The following is a 12,503-nucleotide window of genomic DNA, read 5'->3' as shown; positions in this document are numbered from 1 at the left end:
CCCAGTGTGGGAGATCACCCCCTGGGTCTCTGTCTTTGAACTGGAGGGCATGGATTACAACTTATCTGCCCATGACTTGAGACACAGCTTCCAGCCCTGCACCCAGAATATGACCTGTGACATGACTGGAGGGTCTAAAGGGATAGACATGCCTTCAAGCCAATTACAGTGTGTGTGTGTTGGGGGGAGGGAGGTTCTTGGGACATACCCTCCTGCCCTGCTGTTCCATATATAAGCTTGTAATTTCTATTAGTTTGTTCCCAGTGGTTCTTGTGGCCTAAGAACACCATCACCTCACCCCTCAGTGGCCTTGGGGCCTGCTGGCATGATTTTTCCCTGAGAACCCAGTTCACATGCAGGCCAATAGATGTTGTAGCCCTGCCTGGCCTGGTCTTGGTCTGTCTGCAGTTCCAGTTCATGCTGGTGGGTTCTGCAGCATAGCTCAGCCCAGCCAGTTCCAGCCCCAGCCCTAATGTGAACTGGCTGATGCTGTAGCCTGACTCAGCCTGTCCTGCATGCTATCCTGGTTCTCAGATCTGTAAGTGGTGTTATGAATTGGCCAAGTCTGGCCTGCCTCCAGACCTGTCCCATACTGTATGCAGGCAGGAGCCATAGTCTAGCCTGTTCTAGGCTGTTTGCAGCCTTGGTTCTTGTGCTCACCTATGGAGACTGAATCCTGCCAAAGGAGTTCCCCAAACTCCTCTATCAGGTCTCCTGCCAGGGCAAATCTTATGCACACTGGTGGGTCCTTGGCCCAGACTAATTTAGTCCACTCCTGTCATGGTAGGAACAGCCCACACCTACTCTGGTTCTGACTGTTGGGTGCCGCATCCCAGTCTCACCTGGTCCATGCCCAGATACAGCTCTCATGTGGTTCAGTGAGTACTAAGACCTAACCCTGCCTGTCCTACATCTATTCTGGCTTTCACAAGCACCAGTGGGTGTTGGAGTCTGGCCCAGTCTAGCACAGTCCAGGCCCAGTCCACACCTATGTCAAGGGACACTGCAGTCATGTTCTGCTCAGATTGACACCCCAAGTTTGGCTCTCACACTCACTAGTAGGAGCCACAACCCATCCAGGGCATTCTTTTAGATCCCCAACTATGTCTGTTCTGAGCCACAGATCTTGCACATACCAGTGGTTGGTATAGCTCATCCTCCCTCTTGGTCTTTGCCATTGGATGTTGCAGTCTGACCTGTCCCAGCCTGATCCCAGTCCCAACTCTTGCTGGCAAGTGCTGCAGCCTATCCTTTCCCAGTCTGATCCCATCCCTTGTTCATGCATACCAGTAGGCGTGAAAGCCTTGCCTGGCATGACTTGCACTCTATCCTTACTCTTGCACATGCATTGTGCTAAGGTTGGCCTGGCCCTGATCAATCCACCCCACCCTAGAATCAACCTAAGCACTTGCTGAGGGGTGAGACTACTTTGCCCAGTTGACCAACATTCAGGCCTGAATCAGTTCACCAACAGGAGTTACAGCTCATCAGGGGAGTTTTCCAAGGTCTCCCAACAGGACAAATCACAGACCCAGATTTCACATGTCCCAGCAGTTGCTAGACCTTACCCAGCACAGTCTGACTCCTTCATCTCAGCCTCTGTATGAAATAGTGGGTGTTGCAGCCTGGCCTGCATGACATTCTGTTCTTGGGTGTGCCTGCAGGTGCTGAATCCTGGACCAGCCCAGCTTGTCCCCAATCCCAGTACCCATGAGTATTGGGGGTTTCCATGGTAATGACTAGCTCATCCTGTCACCAACCCCCATCTGACAATGCAAATCCATATATCCTCCACAGAATCTACCTCAGACCTCGTTCTCTTGTATATTGATTACTGTCATGGCCCAGCCTAACATTACCCATCCCCTGTTCCAACATTCTTCTGGCAGGTACAGTGATCCAGCCCTACCAGGTATGTGTCCAACTGTAGGTTTAGTGTGCACTGGTAAGTGATGGTCAGCAATGATCCATGCTAACTATCTCAGTTCAGGTTTCCCACATGGGTCGGTGTATCGATCTGACCCATAAACGTGCTCTGGCATTTCTCTTCAAACTGGTTGGTCTCAGCCTCCCTCCCTCACCTGCAAGTGAAGTGGCCTTGTTGACGGAAGCCCTCAGAAGTCATTCCTTACCTGCAACATACTCCCTCAGTGGTCCCGTCTTCCAAACATTCCCTCACCCCTTTTCTTGCTCAATCCACAGTTTCTGCGCCCTGGAGTGCATGGTTCTTTAGCCCAACCTTTTGAAGCCCAGCTCTGGTGGGGTGGTGTACTGGCCTGGAGCTCTAGGGTCCCAAGCACCTGACACGTGTGTTGCCCTGGGACCTTCCTCAATCCTTCCTCATGCTGACCTAGGGATCTTCCTTCCCTTCCTCTGACCTTGCTCTGACCAAGTACTCGAGGAAATCCCTAGGCTTGCGCTGCCTGATTGGGAGCCCCCAGGTCCATGCACACCCATGCTGGCCCTATAAACTAGGCCCCCTGCAAACCCACAACTCCAGTGCTCCATGAGCCTGCTGTAACTCCACAGACCTGGTGACTGAATGGTGGCATGCATCACTCTGCACACCCGAGGGCTGAGTGGCAGCTTGCATCACGCTGTGCTCACAGGCACTGAATCACTACCAGTCTTCTGAATCTAAACCCCGGATCAAGAGCCAGTACATTGGCATAACCCTTTAATCCTCTGCCTGTGGTGCTGACATCCCGTATGGGAACTGGTTTGTGTTCCAGCTACTCTACTTTTGAGCCAGTTTCCTGATTATGGCATGGGAAAGCAGTGGAGGATGACTGAAGTCCTTGGGCCCTGCACCCACATGGATGATCTGGAAGAACCTCCTAGCTTCAGACGGCTCAGCTCCATCTGTTGTGAAGTAATGGATGGAAGATCTTCCTCTCCCTCTCTGTAACTGTTGGTTTTCAGATAATAATAGATAACTATTTCAAAAAATAAAAAGTTACACACCCCAAACCAATTATTTCCTAGATATTTTAAATTTATTATAAATTGATAAAATAGTTACACTTATGATATTAATATAACTAATCATTTAATAGTAAATGACCTGAGCTGTAAAATACTCATATTGTTAATTTGGATCATTTCAATAAATGAACTGTATTAATACTGTGATAATCCAATAAGATGCTTGATAATTGTCTATTATGGAAACAGTGTGTGTGCAGAGTGAGGAGCTAGGTGTTACTGCTGGATAGAACTGAAAAGCCACAATCAACGTTTTTTATAATTGTGTGACTTTATAAGCTCAATTTACAAAAGCTTGCTTATATCTATTCTGTGCAGCTTACTGCAGTACACGTAAGATGGGCATGAATTTTTCTGTCAATGTGCTTATTGTTTATTAAAAGACTTATTAGCTATCTCAAAGCCTGAAATTCAAGATAGCAAGCAGGACATTTTCTAGCAAGGCACAGAAGAAACATTATATGAACCAAGCAGAGGAAAAATATGACTCTACTATTAAGAAAAATGTACGTGCCTAGTGTAGGGCAGGCACGAAAGATTATTTAGTGTTCCGAGTCTTGCCTTTGATTTGAACCTTTATATATTCAGAATCAGACAGGAAGAGCAGTCTAGTCAGTTGAAGAAATGCAAAATGCAGCACAGAGGTCAGCCAGTTAACCTTTTTCTTTTAAAAGCTTTCTGCTCTCTGAAAGTTTTCCTCATTTGGGGCTGTCTTTCTCATTGCTGGTCCCTAACAGGTCCAACACAAAACACTATCCAACATTAAAGAGTCACTGTTTTAGATACTATAAATTCCTTACCTTATCTTCCTACTTGAAGGGGATGCATGTTTATAATTGAAGCATGTCAACTTTTTCTGAACAATTAGTAAATCACATTTTGTGTTGTCTCACAATTAGTACAGTTAAAATTGGCATTCAAGCTTTATTTGATTACCATCTCCTCACACCAAAAAGTCAGCTGTGTTTGGGGAAGCTTGTTATGTCTTTTACATCACATGTGTGAGTCGTGAACTAAATAATGAATGAGTAGAAGAGTACACACATTTGGTGCAGTGATTAAACGGCCCCTTAGGATGCATGTATCCTATATGGAACACCTGGTACACATCCTGGCTACTTCACTTCCCATCCAGCTTTCAGAAATGTATATGCATTGGGAGTTAATAAGGTGACAGCACATGTATTTAAGTCCTTGCCATGCATGAGGGAAACCAAGATAGAGTTGTGGGCTCTAATCTAGCCTGGTCCAGTTTCAGTTGCTGCAGGAGTTAGCCAGTAGATTAAAGTTCTCTTTCTGCTATCTGACTTTCAAATAAATTGAAAATAAAAACATAAATTCAAGAGATCAATTTAATCAGTAAGCTGAATCTTTAGGAAATAAAATTAGTGTTTTAATAAAGAAAATAAGATTGTTTTGTGGTTACTCAACCATTTTAGAAGTCAATAAGCCATGTTCAAAGTGTTTGTGGGCTAAGTATTCTTACATATTTCAGGCTCCTAGATAATGGTTCAGGGAATTCCATGTAGATATAACCATTAACTTTATAAATATATCAACTGATATGCAGGGAGATGTAACATTCTTCATGATTAATTACTATATAACATGAACATTTAAAGATTTTTTGATTACATTGAAAGTTTTGAAGGTAGAAGAATAAAAAAATTATTAATTTTTTAGGGTTAGGGCTAGCAGCTTATATGTTAACCTGTTCCTTTATTCTTCTCATTAATAAGACTTTTTTTATAGTTGAGAAATCACGCAGAGATCTCCTATACGGAAAAGCGTACACTTAGCACCTAAACTGAATTGATGAAATCTTGAAATTTAATTTTATTGGCATGTGGAAACTGTAGGAGCTTCAGACTGTTCTGATATAAAAACTAGGTTAGGCCATACCACCTGGATATACTTGAGCAATTCATTCCAAGACTCACTATAGAATGGAGACACTCACAGTTCTAATTAGTCTGGGCCATTGCAAGGATTAAATGAGATAATGGACACTGGCAGTAACAACACTTCATGCTTGCTATATGCTCTTAAAGTGTTAAGTTATTAATGTGAATTACCCTTACTTAATCCTTGTGAAGCCCTGTAAAATGAATACTACTGCCTTTTATTTTTCAGGTTGATAAATGAGGGCACAGGGTTCCTTGAGAACTAGTATATGATTAATAAATACAGAGTTAATACAATTAATCAAATTGAGCAACTGCTAATATGTATTGTAATCAAATAATATATATCTTGTTATGTGTGATCTGATTAAAATAAGTGCTAATCATAACAGCTAATATTTAATGAACACCACATTGCGCTGACATTTTGTTAGGTGAGCTTCTATTTTAATCCATACAGTATGCCTGTGTGCTGTTGTCATTACCACCATATTACAGGTGAGAAAACTGAAGGTTAATTCATATGCTGAGGTCACATAGCTAGAAACTGGTGGGACTGATACTTAAAACGATTCTGTCAAACGCCAGAACTGGTAACACTGAGTCTGCTTTGACCATATTGACTTCAAGTCCAGCTCTTAATATCTTAAGAAGGTTCACATAGCGAACTACAGAAGAAAATAGATTCAACACAAGCCTGGATCTTGGGCATAGTATGGTGAGTGTGTGCATTTCCTGTGGTGGCTGTGAAAGAATCATCACAAATTGAGTGCTTTGAAACAACAGGATTTTGTTCTCTTGCTGCTCCAGAGGACAGACGCCTGAAATCAAGGAGTCCGGGAGATTGCATCCCCTCCTGAGGCTGTATGGGACACCCTGTTTCTTGCGTCTTTCAGCCTCTGATGGTTGCTGACATTCTGTGGTTTGTGGCCATATCATTCTAATCCTCAAGGCCAACATCTTAAAATCTCTCCATTCCTTTTCCACTATTGGTGTCTAATCTGACCGTGCTGGTCTGTTTTAAAGACACTTGGGTGGCATCTAAGGTCCTCAGAGCCAGTCTGGGCTCAGCACCACTTAAAGATTCTTAATCGTGTTGCAAATAATTTACTACATAAAATAATATTTGAAGGTATCAGGGATTAGAATCTCGTTTTCATGGGAACACTACTAAACTTGATACAAGAGAGAACATAAACACAGCATTTCACTGAATGTGTGGATTCATGGATTATGGTATATACTATGAATTAGTTACCAGTGATGGAAAGTACTAATTGTAGGGAGTGTTATAGGAGACCCCTTAATATAAAATGTATACAAATGTATACCGAAACTATAGCCTCAGAATAGATATACTTCATAAAATAAAACAAAGTAAAATAATAAATCACATCAGTATCAGCACCACGCTTAGGATGCTGTTTATGATATGGTATGCATATATTAATGTACAAGATGATCCTTTATGATAGGCCAGTTATATATTTATAACCTCATTTTACAGACGATCACACTGAAATTTGGAAGCTCTAACATGAAAAGTAATTAACCTTCAAACTTCCAGATAAAATCTCAGCAAAGACCCTTCTGTGTCATGGCAAATCTAGAAGGTCTATATAAAAACTACATGGATGACATGGTGTAGTAGCCTCGTGGATAATGTCCTTGCCTTGCAAGTGCTGAGATGCCATATGGGTGCTAGTTCTGCTCCCAGAAGCTCCACTTCCCATCCAACTCCCTGCCTTTGGCCTGGGAAAGCAGTCTAGGATAGCCAAAGCCTTGGGACCCTGCACCTGCATGAGAGACCTGGAAGAGGCTCTGAGTTCCTGGCTTTGGATTGGCACAACTGTGACTGTTGTGACCACTTGGGGAGTGAATCAGTGGATGGAGGATCATCCTTTCTACTTCCCCTCTGCTCTGTATATCTGAATTTCCAATAAAAAGAAATAAATTTTTTTAAAAAGTTACCTGGAAACTTGTCTATTTTATGGTTCGGCCTTGGATCTGAGAACCACATTGCCATGGAAAACTGAATGCCAGCTTTGCTTTCCACTCTCTGCCTTAATGATCCTTTCTTGGAGGAATTATAGAATTGCAATTTACTCCATTCTCATGGGAGATGAAACAAGGATGTTGATTCTGCTCTATGAAGTGAGTAACAATGTAAAATAATTCTCATAATCCTATCACCTTTTCTCTTCACCTCGGCTCTTGTCAGAATATCTTCCACAGATGAACCTTTGTTCTATTACTGGGATTAACTGGGCATCTCTGCCTGCTTGCTTGGTTGATTATTAAAACCAGTGGTATCCAAATGAAATCAGTTCTACCCTTTCAGGTTTGGTGTTAGATCTACAGCTTAAAATGCAAGGGTCTATCACACATTGGAGTATCTGGCTCCACTCTTGATTCCAGCTTCCTGCTAATGTACACCTAATAAGACAGCAGGTGATGGAGCAGATACTTAAGTTCTTTACACTCATGTGGAAGACCTGAGTAAAATAACTGGCTCTTGGATTCGACCTCATAAAGGCCATGATACTGCAAGCATTTTGGAAATACATCGGCCAATGTAGGACCTCCATCTTTTCCCCTCTGCTTCTCTAATAATTTTTTTTAAAGTTAAAAATGCTACCTGTCTACATTTAGGCAAACTAATATGAAGGCATCTGGCATTTCCTTGTCATTTATATATATTTTGTTTCTGATGACAGTGATAGCATCCTATAGCCTCCAATTTTAAGCACAATTCCCAAGGCATTCAATAGATGTAAAGTGGGGAAACGGTTTGCATAGTAGAAGGAGTTTGGCAGGTGGTTTTGAAGGTGTCTACATGGAAGTCAGCAAGACGCCAAGGAAAGTGATAGTTATATACCCCTTTAATGGAGAAATCATTGCCTTCCATATTTAGATCTCACACCAAAGAGGCAAAGAGATATAGAATGAACCCAGAGAAAGAGCTTGGAACACAGAAGGAATTTCAAACTTCGGAAATGAGGTCAGATAGACAGGTAGAGGTCAGATTGGAGAAATTCACCTGTGTTTTCTAGATGGATTTGGGATTATTCAGCAGCTGAGCACTGGCAGGACAATGGCACAAGAGAATCACATGGAAGGTTGAAAGGAAGAACAGGAGACACATAACTCTGGGTGGCTATTCTGTTGCTTACTTTGTCTCATTTTTTGCAGTACTTTTTTCATATTTGAAAGTATCTTTGATCTCTTGAATTATCTCTCTTTTCTGTTTTAAAATTGTACTCTGGTTCAATCTGTGCTTTATTTATTTTTTCTTGATACATTGCAATTCATGTAACTGGTGAGTCCCTACAGTTATAGTTTCTCTTTGCTCAAGTCCACTCTATCTACACAGTAATCTCCCTACACTGAAAATTTATGTATGCTTTTTTCCTATGTTCAGAAACCTTCCATAGCTGTGTACTGCCATCTGAAATTTGTGTTTGTTGGTCCAATACTTCTAGAAACCTTATACAAATAGCATTCTGAAACATTAAAGTTCATGACAGACAGTTCTGAACTAATTGAATGGTCATCCACCTCTCTCCATTGTAGTCCTATTGTGAATAAGCAACAGGAACTTGAGATTTATCCACATGATTCCTCATTGTGTATAAAAGTTTAGGGGTTTGGAACAAGAAAACAGTACTTTATTACGTGGCAGAATATGCCATTTTCCCCCCTATTTTCCATTTTTCCAGCTGCAGCCTTGGAAATTTTTGTACCTTTGGAGAAGCTTCTGTCAAGGGTTACCAGCATGTGATATAGGCAAGTCAATCATCTTATCCCATGACTTGGCTAGAATGATTGGTTTATAGTGAGCATGTGATTTAATACAGTCCCCAGCAAACTGAATCCCAAGTTTCCTTCTTGCAGTTATAAGATAAATAAGAACATATGTTATTTTCACAGATGATGGGTGGATAAGGCTATTATATCTGGAAATGAAGCATTATTTGGAGGAAAAACTAAGAAATATGTAGAGACAGGCAAACCCCAATAATATCTTCCTTCCAAGAATTAAACTTTTGACTCTTAGCATATGTAAGTGTAGACACAAGGACAATACACATACACTTACAGAATTATTAAAAAGGCTTACTGGCTACAGAATCATCAAAAAGCTAAGAGGAAGCATTTATCATGAAAAAATATGCATGGATTTGAAAATTTGGGAACCTAAATAAGCTTGTCTATTAATTCTGTTTTCCATGAACACACACATTTTTGCCATAGAGGTGTATCAAAAATAGTTATAGATATTGAATAAGTTGAAATGTATGTAACTTGAGAAATAAAATTTTATACAGAAACACACAACTGCATTTCATGTAATTTTCATTTTCCAGTTTCCACGGTTAAAATTCTAAATCCAAAGAGCTTCACATTATTGTAAGTTCACAGCCAAACTCACATTTTTATTCTTTCCAAAGGATTCTATCACACTTTACGTGACTTTGAAGGTTCTGAGAAAGAGATGTTTATGGGGCTTACTTATCTGCATCTCAGGTCAATAAAAATCTTGGCTCTACATTTTCAGTTTTAAGCACCTAAATCTGAAGCTATTTTCAAAAGCATCTGAAGGACAAAGCAGAACATTCTTGAGCATGAATAGATTTCTTTTGAAGGAAAAAAATCTGTCAAGCAGTTTCTCAAAGCTCTCAGCTAATCAAGGGAAACAGGATAAGAGGGAGACTTGTCTTATCTCAACCCATGCCGAGTGACCCATCTCCCAAAGAGCCTTTAGGGTGTCAAATGTGTAAGAATAAAAGTACAATACTAAACATTCAAAATGCAAAGTAAGTCTCCAAGACAAAAACTTCTTTGGGCAATCACTAGACATAGACTCATTTTACCTAAAAATGTTTTCATCACTCCTTCACACAAGTAATGGAAAAAGCTCAGTTTCTGAGGATTGGGATAGACACCTCACTGGATTATGCTTCTTGCATGTATGTCACCATTATAAGATCAACAAGGATAGTATCAACATAAGGCATTTTTCTAAGCATGAGAAAGAACCCTAGGTAGTTGAGATGAAAGATTCATATGAAGGATCCATGTGTATGCATGTGTGTGAGTATATGCATGTGTGTGAGTGTACACACATACCCCCTCCCCCTACACACACACCAAAACACTCAGAATGGCCCTCACAACAATAGAACAAAAAGCAGGCTTAAAGGAAGTGGGTACCAAGGAAGCCATAAAGGAACAAATAACAACACTCATCACTAGAGATGGCAAAGCCTCATCACTGCATTTAAAGGATGATGCATTTGTTGGTACTCTGAAAACTTCACTTGCTTGTTTTAATGCCTCAGTAGAGAATCTTTTGCCACTTGCTTGCCCAGGAATGAAAGCCCTGATCTCACTAGCTTGCCAGTAGGTTGTAAGCATCTTAAATTGCCTACCAAGAGGATCACCTGCAAAGCTGGAAATAGCAATTTCCTAGAGAAAATCGCAAGTTACATGGAAGGGACTGGACTCCTAGCCAGTCTAAACAGCTCACATTTCCACTACTGAACCAAGAGACCCAGCAAGCCTGAATCAGAAGGTTCTCAGAGAATTCCAGGGAGTTAAAAGCAGGGTAGCTTTTTTCTGCTTTGAATCTGTATTGGGCCTAGCAATTTATAACAACAGCAGCAGCAGCAACAGCAGCAATAAAGCCTATGCTCTTCAAAGCACAGAGATCACACATAAGCGGTTCTGTAAAGCAAAATGACTGTATGGTTAGTTATATTCCTATCGCTGATGGGAGAAAATGCTTGCAGAATCCTGTGGCTCTTCCATCTAAAGGTCCTGATCCATTAGCATCTCACATACTGATGAAGAACTGCCCTAAGACATCAGGCAAAGCATTCCTGCAAATCCTAACTCTGTATGTCTACTCTATGTCTATCCTTAGCAAAGATTCATTTTGCTTGTTTAAATTACAGAGCTTATTGCTTAAAAACAGAAAGGTTTATTCTTTTATTTGAAACACTGAGTTACAGGGAGACGGAAAGAACGTTTTCGTTCACTGGTTCACTCTCCAAATGGCCTCACTTCCCAAATGACCTCCCACATGGGTGAAAAGGCTCCAAGGTGTTGGGCCATGTTCTGCTGCTCCTGGATACACACCAGCAGGGATCTGAGCTGGAAAAGGAGCAGCTAGGAAATAAACTGGCACCCATGTAGCATGGCAGCTTCATACAGCTTGTCCTAATGTCAGCTCTAGAGCTGATCCTAATCATGTGCTTTCACTCTTCTAGATTTTCTAAGGCTAGCTGAAAAGCACAGATTTCATTCTTAGACTAAAACTGCTAACAATAACTTTAGATGTCTCTTCCTGTTAGAGTTAGCTAACACAAAACTGTTGGCAAGAAGTAGGAAATGATTTGTAACAAAAGACTCTCCAGCAACTGATTTATTAACATATGGAAGAGCAGGCAAGAGACTGCCACACTTTCCTGTAGTGTATCCATTCTTAAATGCAAAGCAATCAATCGCTCTAATGGGTCGAAGAGAAGAAAAAGATGAATAGACTGTGATGCCACATAGGTCTTTGACCTAACTTTGCCTTCTATGCACTATGCATCCCTCTTGCCTTCCCTGCTTGCTTGTTTTATTCTGTTTTCTCTCTCTCTTCAATAATGTATTATTTTATTTATTAAGTCAGAGAGGGGTGGGGGAAAGGAGAGAAAGATAGAGAGAATGAAGATAAGGAAGAGAGACCTTCTGTCCAATAGTTTGCCTTCCAGTTTAACAGGCAGGTCTGGGTCAGGTTGAAACAAACAGGCAGGAATTCCATCTCGGTTTACCACCTTGTTGATGGGAACTCAAGTTCCTGGGCTTTAGCAGGAAGCTGAATTACAAGCAGAGTAGCTGGGACTGAAAGATTCTGAAGTGACAGTTTAATCTGTTGCACCCCAACACTGGCCTCTCCATTTTCACCCTTTTGTTGTATGGCTCTGATTATTCAAGTTTATGCACAATATACAAGGCAATATGATGAAATTTGTCCCTGACCACATGGGAGGTAAAGAGGAATTAAGAAAATGTGTCATTTTTCTCCAGAAGCAGATGTGAGATAAAATTAGGGGTACAGAAATTTATTAGAAGTTAATGCCTACATGTATAAAAGTGAAGAAGCCTAATTGTACGAATAAGAAGGACTACAGACTAAAATTTGATCTCAAAACATGCAACAGCCCAACAGGGAGCTCTAAGGGACAAACTGCCACCTGAGACATTCTGCAGTAGGTGGAAAGGCCTTAGCATCACAATTGTGTTCAGACTTTGGTTGGGGGCTGCCCAAGGGGCATGGCCCATGGGGAGCAAGGCCATGTCTCTTTTTTTTCCAAGTATGTATATATCTTTTTTTTTATTGATTACATTGCATTATGTGACACAGTTTTATAGGCACTGGGATTCCCCCCACCCTTCCCTAAACCTTCCCGCAATGTTGGACTCCTCCACCTTGTTGCATTACCACAGTTCAAGTTCAGTTGAGATTCTTTCATTGCAAGCATTTACCAAGCATAAAGTCCAGCATGTTATTGTCCAGATAAGTTGAACGGTTTCTTGGGAAGACCATCTCTGGTCTGAAGGTAG

General features: G+C 41.2%; 1 protein-coding gene across 1 annotated transcript in view; it reads right to left on the bottom strand.

Annotated features, from left to right (window-relative positions):
* The window catches only part of LOC101528881 (sodium/potassium transporting ATPase interacting 3), a 198,371-nt gene extending 186,620 nt beyond the window's left edge, over positions 1–11,751 (bottom strand). Inside the window, exon 1 of the mRNA XM_058668666.1 lies at positions 11,625–11,751. The gene's annotated coding sequence lies outside the window, so the exon portion shown is untranslated. The remainder of the gene's footprint in view (positions 1–11,624) is intronic.
* Between the last annotated feature and the right edge of the window lie 752 nt (positions 11,752–12,503).

The sequence above is a fragment of the Ochotona princeps genome, chromosome 9 (genome assembly GCF_030435755.1).
Source record: "Ochotona princeps isolate mOchPri1 chromosome 9, mOchPri1.hap1, whole genome shotgun sequence".
Classification (NCBI taxonomy): Eukaryota; Metazoa; Chordata; class Mammalia; order Lagomorpha; family Ochotonidae; genus Ochotona; species Ochotona princeps.
This window is presented reverse-complemented; position numbering and strand designations above follow the sequence as displayed.